Source organism: Myotis yumanensis, unplaced genomic scaffold (genome assembly GCF_028538775.1).
Source record: "Myotis yumanensis isolate MYYU_CA2020_CCGP unplaced genomic scaffold, mMyoYum1.0.hap1 SCAF_2, whole genome shotgun sequence".
In the NCBI taxonomy this organism is placed as follows: domain Eukaryota; kingdom Metazoa; phylum Chordata; class Mammalia; order Chiroptera; family Vespertilionidae; genus Myotis; species Myotis yumanensis.
Window position 1 is genome coordinate 12,692,720 of NW_027223753.1, and position 10,836 is coordinate 12,703,555.

Below are 10,836 nucleotides of genomic sequence, written 5' to 3' on the forward strand. Positions count from 1 at the left end.
GCCCCATTTCCCCAGCACCCTGAGGCTGGGAAAGGAAAAGTGACTGGCCCGAGGTCACTCAGACAGGAAAGGACAGGAAACTCTGGATCTGAATTCCTCTTTCATCTGGATGAACCTTGCTTCCTCACAAATTACCTGGGACCTGATCCAATCTGCCTTATCTAATCAGAAACCTTGACTACCGGTTCCGTGGAAGGAATCTTGCAAAGCCTGCCCCAAGACTAGAGCATCCTGTGATCAGCAGCCAGTGGTCAGCTACCCAGTGTCCTATGCCTGGGTAACACTTTTTTAAAAAATAAATTTTATTGATTTTTTACAGAGAGGAAAGGATAGGGATAGAGAACATCCATGAGAGGGATAGAGAGTTAGAAACATCCATGAGAGAGAAACATCAATCAGCTGTCTCCTGCACACCCCCTACTGGGGATGTGCCTGCAACCAAGGTACATGCCCTTGACTGGAATCGAACCTGGGACCCTTGAGTCCGCAGGCTGATGGTCTATCCACTGAGCCAAGCCAGTAGGGGCTGGGTAACCTTTTTTGATAAGCTCCTTTTCTCTCCAGCTGAACCAACCAAGAGCACCCCACCCCCTTCCCCCACTCTCCCCCAGCAGGCGTCTTGTCCTAAGCACAGCACCACTGAGTGGAAAGGAACCCCAGGAATCACGACGCAGTCAGTCAGGTGATAATGGTCACCAGGCACTGAGCACTTCATATGTATTATCTCACACAGTCGTCTGAAATAGGTAATACCTATTTTGCAAATGAAGACGCTCTGAGGCTCCAAGAGGCGCAATAACATCACACAAGAGCTCAGATGGACAAGAGACTTTCCCAGGATCACATGGAGAGTGTAGGTGACTGACAAAATTAGAGTCCAGTTCTGACTCTTGCTATACTGCTTAACACTGCCTTCCATTTTAATTTTTTAAATATGTTTTCATTGATTTCAGATAGGAAAGGAGAGGGAAGAGAGAGAAACATCCATTGCATGCCTCCTGCATGCCCCCAACTGGGGATCGATCCCTGCAACCCTGGCATGTGCCCTGACCGGGAATCCAATCTCCTGGTTTACAAGTCCATGCTCAACCACTGATCTACACCAGCCCGGCCTTTTTTTAAATTCAAATAAAGCTGTACACATAATGGGTGCTTAATTAATCTCTCCCAATTGAACCCCAAATTTCTCCCTCTGGGAGAAAGGCGCACCTGGAAGAGGATAATACCACTCCACCCCACCACCACCACATCTTTCTGGAGAGGGTTCCAAATGGAAGCCTCATCCCCCTTCTCCAGCCTGGAAGACAGGAATTACTTCATACTCTGGAATCCTAAACCATTTGGATCTGTACCTGATTATCTACGATTTGCTGCTCTTCTCTAACTGCCTCCAGGGAAAATTCCCACTGGTCCTTCAGTTCCCAGAATTCTTCCATGTTCCCAGGTCTCAGGCTTCCTTGTCCCAATCAAAAGCTTCATGTTCATTTCACACCGTCCTCTGAAATAAGTAGTACCAGGAAAGAATTTGGCTTCTCATTTATACTAGGATGATAACAGACTGACAATTGCTTATTTTTTATTCCTTTCTGAACTAGTTACATGTTCTTTTTTTGAAAATATATTTTATTGATTTTTTACAGAGAGGAAGGGAGAGGGATAGAGAGTTAGAAACATCGATCAGCTGCCTCCTGCACACCTCCTGCTGGGGATGTGCCTGCAACCAAGGTACATGCCCTTGACTGGAATCGAACCTGGGACCCTTGAGTCTGCAGGCTGACGCTCTATCCACTGAGCCAAACCAGCTAGGGCTACATGTTCTAACTTAATCATAGGTACAAGCATCTGGTGATTACTGTGCCCTGTCTTTGCTGAGGGCAACGACACTTTATAAGCACTATAATGCACTTTATAAGCATTATCTCTCTCTCTCTTTTTTTTATATATATATTTTATTGATTTTTTACAGAGAAGAAGGAAGAGGGACAGAGTTAGAAACATCAATGAGAGAGATCGATCAGCTGCCTCCTGCACGCCCCCTACTGGGGATGTGCCCGCAACCAAGGTACTTGCCCTTGACCGGAATCGAACCTGGGACCCTTGAGTCCACAGGCCAACGCTCTATCCACTGAGCCAAACCGGTTCAGCAGCATTATCTCTCTTAAAATGGATAAACCTTGGACAAAATAATGTAAAAGTCCTTGATAAGATTCTGGTCCCAAGCAATCAATTCAGAGAGGCTTAATAGAGAGCAAAAGTCAAAAAGATAGCGCTCTGGCCTTGAATGGCCCTGCTCAGCCCCTCCCCTCTCACAACAGAGCAGTTACATCTACTACACACCTACTAGTTGCCAGGTTACAACTCTGCTAAACATTTTGCTTTGATTAATGTGTTCCCCTCAACAACTCTTTGAGGTATTATTATATCCCACTTACAAATAAATAAACAGGTTCACTGATATGAAGAAGTGACTTAGACAAGTCACTTAGAAGTGACTTAGAGCAGGCCGATGCTCTATCCAGTGAGCCAAACCAGCTAGGGCCAAGGATATATTTATTGATTTAAGAGAGAGAGAGAGGAAGGAGGAGAGAGAGAAAGAGAAACATCAATGTTAGAGAGAAACATCAATCGGTTGCCTCCCGTACTCACCCTGACCCGGAATCGAACACGAAACCTTTTGATGTATGGGTTCATCAACTGAGCCACCCGGCCAGAGCAGGTGTGTTGTATCTTTGACCAGCTAGCCACTGTTCCCAGGGCCCACCACCCTGCCATCCCCCCCCCACACACACACACACACACACAAATAAAGATACCTCTCTATCATTCAGGTGAAGGTTCAGTTTATACCTCTCCTTGTGGCTGTATGAAGGTGCTTTGCTTATATGTGATCATGTGGGGTCATGGCTCTGTTTCTCTGTGTAAAATAGAGATTAGGCTCAGGGGATCCCAGAATTTCTTAAATTAAACTTTCGAAATGTTTTTGCAACCTGGAGTTCTCTGCCCCCTTCATTTTTCCTCCTCAGGGGGCACTGGCCTTCTAGCATAAAGACAAGCCGTGTTGTGCCAACAGAAGCCATCTTTAGTGGGCACAGAGGGTGTGCATGAGATGCTCCACTATGAGACATGTAAATATCCCCAAGGCCTGATGAGGTAGAGTTGGGCATGGACTTTGGTGGCCCAAGCTAGACTCCAGATAGGGAAGACATAGAGATGGGAGGCCAAGAGGGATTAAAAACAAAAAGAGGAAGAAAGACTGATGAAGGAGAGACCAGAGGGCACCCATCTAAAGTAGATATAGTCCTAGCTGGTTTGGCTCAGTGGATAGAGCGTCAGCCTGTGGACTGAAGGGTCCTGGGTTCGATTCCGGTCAAGGGCACATGCCCGGGTTGCAGGCTTGATCCCCAGTAGGGGGTGTGCAGGAGGCAGCCAATCAATGATTCTCTCTCATCATTGATGTTTCTATCTCTCTTTCCCTCTCCCTTCCTCTCTGAAATCAATAAAAATATATTTTAAAAAATAATAAAAAAATAAAAATATAATTTTAAAAACTATTAAATAAAGTAGATGTAGACAGAAAAGAAAGAGAGAAGCCTCAATGGGAAAAGTAAAGAAATATCCTACCCATCCCTATACTGCAAGATGTTCCTAACGGGCCTGGCTCTTCAGGATAGAGCTGTGCCAGCAGACCCTTCCCAATCCCACCGAGCCCAGTGGCTTGTGGGGGTGGGGGTTCCTTTCAAAGGTTGTAAACTTTAAGACAGAGCTGGAGCCTAACCTTAAGATTAGCCGATCATCCTTAAAGCAAGTCTCCTAACTCTCTGGGCCATGTGCAGAATGAAGATAGGAGGTCCGCCTCTAAAGGATTAAAGCAAAGCCACGGGAGCTTATTGTAGAGCGTCTCCTGGGCCCAGAGGATAGGAAGCCCCCCTGCAGAGAGGAATCACCCCCCTATTCCCTCCGAGGCAGAGCTGCCCCTTCTCGAATTTGCTGCCTCCGTCACTTCTCCTGGGCCGAATTGTCCTACCCCTTTGCCCACAGGGTGGGTAATGGCTCTCCCTTTCTCCGCTATTCCTGGAGGTGACCACAGCCCTCACCAGCCACTGTGGCTGCTGATCACCAAGATGCTATAACAGAGTCTAGTCAGGACTGAAGATGGCTTAGGGATGACCTTGCCCGGGGTTAGGGATAGAACCCAGAAATAGGAAAGGATTCTCTCAAGGTCGTCAGCAAGTGGGCAGCAGAACCAGGACTGAAATTCATGACCTCCCTTCACTGCTGGGCAGCGGTGTTTCTCCACCTGATAGCATTCTCCCATTAGGAAGTAGGATGCCACCCCCTGGTCTTTTCCGCCTTGAGGCATTGGCCCTTCCGCCCCTGCATGGCTCCCTCTGGAGTCACAGCCAGGCTTCATAAATCATTTAACAAGCATTTATTGCGTGACAACCATGTGCTGTGCGGGCCCCTAGAGAGGAAGCTGAGACCACATCTTGATGGGGAAGAGAGGTAGGAAATAGGACCTACAAGGTAAGGACTCCCTGTAAATCTTCTGTTGTTGTTAATCATCACTGAAGATATTTTTCCCATTGCTTTTTAGAGAGAGTGGAAGGGAGGGGGAGAGACAGAGAGAGAGAGAGAGATCCATTGGTTGCCTCCTGCATGCGCCCTGATGGGGGCTGGGGATCCGAGCCTGCCACCTACCTATGTGCCCTTGACTGGAATCAAACCCGCGATCCTTCCACTGAGCCAAACCCACCAGGGTTCCCCATAATTATTTACATTAAAAAGTTAAGATCATGTCACATCTGGGCTCAGAGCCCTCTACTGTCTTCCCTTCTTAGGTGGAATAAAACGTGTTTTTGTTATATTAATGGGTGGCTTGGAGAATCCGTAGGTCCTGGGGGTGGGGGTGGGGGTGTGTATGTGTGTGGGGGAGGGGTGTGTGTATGTGTGTGGGGGAGGGGTGTGTGTATGTGTTGGGGGGGAGGGGTGTGTGTATGTGTTGGGGGGAGGGGTGTGTGTATGTGTTGGGGGGGAGGGGTGTGTGTATGTGTTGGGGGGTATTGGCCAGGGGACCCAACCACGTGATTGATTACAGGGAACTTTTAGTCCCACCCATTAACCTATGGGAAGGGAAGAGGGGCTGGAGATCAAGTGAGTTCAGTCTCTAGTGGCCAATGATTTAATCAATCCTGACTATGTAATGAAGCCTCCATAAAACCCCAAGAGGACAGGATTCTGAGAGCTTCCTGGTTGGTGAGCATGTCACCGAGGTCCTGGGAGAGGGCGCGGAAGCTCTGCACCCTTCCCCCTGTACCTTGTCCTATGAGTCTCTTCCATCTGGCTGTTCCTGAGTCATATCCTTTTACAATAAACCTGTGACCTGGTTAGTAACATGTTTTTCTCAGTTCTGTGAGCCACTCTAGCGAATTAACCGAACCCAAGGAGGGGGGTGGGACTCTCTAATCTGTAGCCAGTTGGTCAGAAGCACAGGTGACAGCCTGGATTTAGGACTGAAGAGGGGAGAGCAGTTGGGCAGGACTGAGCCCTTAACCTGTGAGATCTGATGCTATCTTCAGGCGGGTAGTGTCCGAACTGAGTTAAATTGCAGGATATGAAGCAGGTGTCTGAGAATTGTGTGGTGACGTTGGGAATAGCACACACATCGGAATGCTCAATGAATGTTTGTTGACGGACAGAACACGAAATGATGAAGACCGTGGGTGCACAGGTCATCTGGTGGGGGTGGGGTGGGGTGGGGGACTGGAGAGAATGGAGCACAGTTACCCTGTTCTGACTCCTCAGCACTCCAATCTCTGACCCCTCATGGGCAGAATGAGCCTGTCCTTCAAGTTGAACACCATTTGCAGATGCCTGTTTGGAAAGTAGGGTTAATTCTGTCTGGGTGTGTCCATCATCAAGACACGGCTTTGCTCTCAGCTGGTCAGTTCTGGACAGAAAATGAACAGCATTTTCCTAGAAAGGGGAAGGGAGACCCCGGAAATCATCCCAGGAAACCCTGGAGACAAACAGACCTGGATCCTGATCCCAACTCTGCCATTTTTTTTAAATTGTAGTAACATAAACACAACATAAATTTGACCACTCTGACCATTTGTTATTGTTGTTAATCCTCGCCAAGGATATTTTTCCCACTGATTTTTGGAAGTTCTCTCACTTCTAAAGAGAGAGAGAGAAACATGGATGGTGAGAGAGACACATTGATTGGTTGCCTTCCGCACAAACTTGCAACCCAGGTACGTGCCCTTGACCAGGAATCAAATCCGAGACCCTTCATGTGCAGGCCGATGCTCTAACCACTTAGCAACACCAGCCAGGGCCACTCTAACCATTTTTAAGCGTATAATTAAGTGGCATTCACACTGTTGTGCAGTCATCACCACTGTCCATCCCCAGAACTTTTTTAGCATCCCAAACTGAAACTGTACCCATTAAACAGCAACTCCTATTCTCCCTGCTTCCAGCCCCCAACAACCACCATTGTACTCTCCATCTCTCTGAACTTAATTACTCTATGTACCTCATGTAAATGGAATACAATACTTGCCCTTTTATGTATGGCTTATTTCACTTACATAGTGGGTTTTTTATTTGTTTTTTTTTAAACTATATTTTTATTGATTTCAGAGAGGAGAGGAGAGGGATAGAAAGAAACATGAATGATGAGAGAATCATTAATTGGCTGCCTCCTGCATGCCCCCTAATGGGGATTGAGCCCGAAACCCGGGCATGTGCCCTTGACCAAAATCAAACCCGGGACCTTTCAGTCTGCAGGCCAACACTCTATGAACTGAATCAAACCAGCTAGGGCTAGCATAATGTTTTTAAGGTTAGTTCACCTTGGCATGTATCAGAACTTAATTCCTTTTTAAGACTAAATAATAATCCATCGGATGGATATGCCACATCTTGTTTATCCACTCACAGAGCAATGGACATCTGAATTCTTTCCATCTTTTGGCTGCTGTGAACATGGGCATACAAGTATCTGGTTGAGTTCCTAGAAGTGGAATTGCTGGGTCATATGGTAATGCTCTAACTTTCTTAGGGACTGCCATACTGTTTTTCACAGTGGCTGCCCCATTTACACCCTCCTCCCTCCCCAGCAATGCACAAAGGTTCCTATTTCTCCACATCCTCACCAACACTTGTTTTTCCCTCCCTCCTTCCCTCCCTCCCTCCCTCCCTTCCTTCCTTCCTTCCTTCCTATCTTTCTATAGTAGCCAGCCTGATGTGTTTGAAGTGGTACAGCATTGTGTGGTTTTGATTTGCATTTCCCTAATGATTAGCATCTTTTCAGGAGCTTATTGACCATTTGATACCCTCTTTAGAGAAATGTCTGTTCAAGTCCATTGCACATGGGTTTTTTACTTTTGTGGAGTTGTAGAAGTTTCCAACTCTGCCACTTTTAACTACCTACCTTGAGCAAGTTACATATGTACCTTGAGCCTCAGTTTCCTCAACTATAAGAAACAATTTTTTAAAAACCTATTCACTCCTACTTCCTAGAGCTGTTGTGAGGATTCAATAAACTAGCAGACAGACACCACCCGTTAGCGTGCCTGGCTGATAGAAACAACAATAGCTAACATTTACTGAGCACTCCCTGTGTGCCAGGCATTGGGCAGAGCCCTTTGCATGTAATAACTCATTGAATCCGCAGAACACCCCTCTGGAGCTCTGAGGACAACACTGTCTGCACATAAGAGGTGAATCATAACAGGACTTCCTTCCTCCCTTGTCTGACTAATCACCCAACTTGTTCAGGAGGTGGCTGCTGGGCCTGGGGGCCAGGCAGCCTTTGGCCTTGCCTGTCCGAGGCCTTATTAGCACAGCCTTATTAGCACAGCCCTCTGCGCACCAAATCTGAGCTGCCTGTTGCTGACATCCGCCTGCGCCGCCACTGGGCCTGCCCCAGGTAAAGTGCTCTCATACCAGCACTCTCTAAACCAGCGGTTCTCAACCTTCCTAAGGCCTCGACCCTTTAATACAGTTCCTCATGTTGTGGTGACCCCCAATTTCATTGTTACAAATTGAACATAATTAAAGCATAGTGATTAATCACAAAAACAATATGTAATTATATATGTGTTTTCCGATGGTCTTAGGTGACCCCTGTGAAAGGGCCGTTCGACCCCCAAAGGGGTCGTGACCCACAGGTTGAGAACCGCTGCTCTAAACCGAGGGACTTCCCACAATGACCCGCGTATCCCATCTTGGATCTGGAAACCACATCCTTCTACCTTGGGTGGCCCAGCCTTCCCTTGGCCCTTTCAAGCCTGATGCCATTGACTCATCCTGCCAAGTTTGCTGCCTTGGGAAAATGCTGGATCTGATTTTCCCCCTATCCCATGACTGGAAGAGGAAGCTGGATTTCCAGATGCCCACAGCTGGTGCCAGGCCCCGATGATCTCCGTGGGAGCCAGCCCGCCAGCCTGGCCTGGCCTGGCCTGCGGGCGCTCCGGACACCTGGAAGGAGGCGGAGGCGCGCTGCTATGCTCGGCCTTTCCCAATGGCATGCGGATGAAAATAGCAGCAATTTAGAACTAATTCTGCAGATGAACATTTCCAGTTTTCCAGATTTGGCCATGTGCTTCCCCCCTACCACCACCCTTTTCTCCACTTGAATTGAAAACTTGAAGATGCTTGGTTTTCACCCTTACGCAGGGTAAGTAGGGACTGGCTGGAGACCAGGTTCCTCAGCCAGGTACGTAGGGCTCTCGCCAGTCTCTGCACCCTCAGTTCCCTCCACTTTCCCACTGACACACACCCCAAAAGGCCAAGCATGTTCCTGTCTCCACATCTTCCCATACACCCTTCCCTGCACGTGGAGTGTGTGCGGCTCCCAGATGGCCTAGGAGGCTCCTATTTATCCTTCAAAACCCAGCTCAACTATCATTTTAGGAAACCAACTTTCCGTGATTCCCCGCCTCATCCCTCAGATTTATTTTTTTAAATGTATTTTGATTGATTTCACAGAGGAAGGGAGAGGGAGAGAAATAGAAACATCAATGATGAGAGAGAATCACTGATCGGCTGCCTCCCGCACGCCCCACACTGGGGATGGAGCCCGCAACCCAGGCATGTGCCCTGACCAGGAGTCAAACCATGACCTTCTGGTTCATAGGTCCACACTAACCACTGAGCCACGCCAGTGGGATAAGTCCCCCAGATTTTTTTTTTTTTTTTTTTTTAAATATATTTTATTGACTTTTTACAGAGAGGAAGGGAGAGAGATAGAGAGTTAGAAACATCGATGAGAGAGAACCATCGATCAGCTGCCTCCTGCACATCTCCTACGGGGATGTGCCCGCAACCCAGATACATGCCCTTGACCGGAATCGAACCTGGGACCTTTCAGTCCGCAGGCCGACGCTCTATCCACTGAGCCAAACCGGTTTCGGCAAGTCCCCCAGATTTAATCGCTGCCTGCCTTCTGCTTCTTTCGTGCTAGGACATCGTTTTCTTGTAATACTATCACACTGCATTCATAAGGGGCTTACATAGCCTTGTACCTGGCACACGGTAAATATTCAATAAACATCGCTTACTTACCTCCTCGATGGAGCTGGAAATGATTCGGAGCAAAGTATTACAAGTTGCTCTCTGAACATAAAGAAAATAGATACCACTTTCATTTCATGCTGTAGCATGGCTGGCTTTCAGCTTTGGCCAAAAGCACTAAGTTATATTCTTGGCCTTCTCAAGACAAAATGTCAAGAAGGCCCCCCTTAAATAAATGTAAACACCCACACCAGTTATCAACCCAGGCCCGTAGCTCCCTTCAAGTCCACATTTGTACTTACGTGCGCCGTGGCTGTCTGAGTTACTGAGGGTAACCCTACTCTGGTAGATTTGGGGGAGCAGCCTCTACTGGGGGGGAGTGGAGTCCTCCACCACCCAGGAGTTTCCCTGCTCCCAGGAGAAACGTGGGAGAGAAGGGCCCAGGGCAGCGCTGCTCAGCTTCCACCTCCTGGGCCTTGACTTCCCCCTTCTGGACGAAGGGGATGAGAGCAGTTACATGTTCCAGCAGAGCTGCGAGTTGGACAGACCTGGCACAGTCCTGGGCACACAGGAGATCACCGGTAAGTGGGAGCTTCTTCCCTCTCTCGTCAGCTCTTCCTTATCTCTCACACAGCTGACCCTCTTTGTGTCCACATGGCTGGACTGTGGAACCCCACACATGTAGGACTAACTCATGGACCAGGAAAACACTGTGGTTAAGAGCTCAGGCTCTGGGACCAGGCTCCCTGGGTTCAAATCTCAGGTCATTAGCTGTGTGGTCATTTAACCCCTCTGTTCTCAAAGTGAAGGTACTATTTACATAGATTCCATCCGGCCATCCTCAGAGCCGCTCACGATGAGGCCTGTCACAGTGATTTGGGGCTTGTAGAGACTTGAATTCCCGACCTGCCACTCCAGGCAGCCCTTCACCCCAACTCCTGGCCTGGAAGTGAGCGGAACCGGCTGCTGAAGCCCTCCAGGGGCACGAGGTAGTGGGTAAAGCCCGGGCTCTGGAGTCAGGCCCAACCTGGGTTTGAATCTCAGCTTTGTCGCTTCCTGGCTTGCCCACTTTCCCCCTCTAATCCCAGTTGCCTGCTAAGAACCACAGAGTGTGTTTTAGAGGGTGGATTCGAGGATTACAGGAGACAACATATGCACAGCACCCCGGACGGAGCCAGGCCCAGAGGACCCGCCCGGGGAATAGTGAGTCCCTTGCCTCCCTCTCGCTGGCATTCTGCCCCCTCCCAGCACTGGCACTGCCTACCAAGTTCAAAAGCTGCTGCTGCAGCTGTCGTGTCTGAAAATACACTCCCT